Raw genomic sequence first — 2,083 nt, forward strand, 5'->3', positions numbered from 1 at the left:
AGAGAGTGGTAATATGAAAGGGAAGCAATATTGCAGTCTTCTCTAAAACAAGTGAGAAGGGTATCTTCATGGGTATAGTGTATATGAGTTGCTACCAAGTCTAAGATTAAATGTAATTGTTATGTTATTTTCTTTCCAGATGAGCTGAAATTACTGATGATTGACTTCCAAATGATTAGATACTCATAACTAGAAATCTTTATGTTACTACATGGGAAAATGCATAGCTATTTCACATTTTATTTCAGTAGACACTTCTACTAGGACTAATCTCACAGCTTGATCCTGAGATAATTCAGTGCAAGTACTCGAGTCCTAAAAGAGTGTCCCACTTTATAACTAGGGAGTGTTAAATTCTACATTCCCCAATAAATCGACGTAGCAGTAGATACCATTGCAGTTCATAAGACATTTGTAAATCACAATATAGGATGATGGAAAAAGAGGAAACTCAACTCCAACAACACCAAGACACTCTACTGCAAACACCAAGACACCAAGACAAAGGAAAACAAGTTGTTGTTAGTGGCAGACCTCGACAACATCTCAGATGACTGAGCTTTTATTTTTTAAAATGAGATCTTTGGAGCTATTAACCATGATAGTATTCAGTCATTGTTACATCTTATACTTCTGTTAAAAACAAAACTTCAACAGAGCAAATATTAAAAAAGTTGAATCCCAAAAAAAGAACAACAATGACAAGCATAAAATCGAAGAGACCATGCGAAATCCAGGCATGACTGCTGAAACTTTTTCTGATAATCAGATTTTGCTTCAGCAAAAAGAGATGCATATGGATATGAACTGCAAAAAAGATCTACAGGCCTTAACTAGTGAAATAGAAGAGGGCTGGAAACATGTGGAAAAGAAGAAAGGAAAAACAATGAGGAGACTAATCAGGTTAAACAACAACTAAACAAGATGAACGAAAAAAAACATTTGGACGTGAACAGTAGCAAACATGAGAACAACAATATGTTCAATCACCTTCCTGTATCGGAGATGATGGACTTAAACATTGAGAATAATGATGTGAACGAGAACAAGGATCACGAGCAATAAAACGAACAAAACACATTGTTTCCTAACAGAAGTACAAGTTGGGACAAAGACCGGCAAAGTTGTGTTATAAACTCTTTCAAGAATTTACATTAGATTATAGCAGATTGCAGCAGCTATATAAACACAGGTCATTATTTGCAGATTTTACAAGTCAGTCTCATACATTTGACAAGCACCATGGAATTAATAAATGGATAGAATAATGTGGGAGATCATTGACACTGACTGGACAAAAAACAATTCATTCTACTATTAAAACCGGAATACCAAAAAGAAGGATCTTCTGTGAAAATTCAAACTAATTACCGTTTAGGAAAATGGACAGGTAGCATACGAAAAGAAAAAACCAGAAACTAGTAACTGACAAACTTGATTGATATTCCTCTATTATAGATGACAAACATTAGGGAACTTATAAATTGACTAAACAAAAAATGAAATCAATAAGCTTAAGACTCGTCCTACTCTTCAAAATCTGTATCAGCATAGCATATAGGTAAAGGCATGCACTACAACAATCATTCATCCCGTTTTACCAGCAAAACTATACGAATGTTTCAGATAACCCCCCCCCCCCCCACCAAACCTTGATGTCTGTGAATGTTGTCACTATCCAACTATTTTCAGAAAAATATAGCTGACGTATCATTACATGTTCTACTGACCAAAAGAACTTGTTTCTAAAATGCACCTGTAATGTCCTCCTTCAACTTTGTCCATATTACACAAAAAATCAGTTTGACTGAAAATCAAAAGGTGGAAACAACACTACCTGATCTAACTACAAATAGTAGGGAAAAGATGAACACCAATCCCGTAACTGGAGTTGCTTCTGGATGGATAACAAATAGCAAGACCATACTTCATAATACTCGTAATCCTTCCTTTCGAAGAAGGAAGCCAAGCGTAACTAAGAAGGAAGCCATGTAGCTCATCACAATAAACAAAGACTTCTAGGAAAAAACACTTGCCTGCTTCATCAATCCATGCAATAGGTTGTTGCATACCTGACTTCAGG

This window comes from Solanum verrucosum, unplaced genomic scaffold (assembly GCF_900185275.1).
Source record: "Solanum verrucosum unplaced genomic scaffold, falcon-dt-bn FXZP01000021.1, whole genome shotgun sequence".
Taxonomy (NCBI): domain Eukaryota; kingdom Viridiplantae; phylum Streptophyta; class Magnoliopsida; order Solanales; family Solanaceae; genus Solanum; species Solanum verrucosum.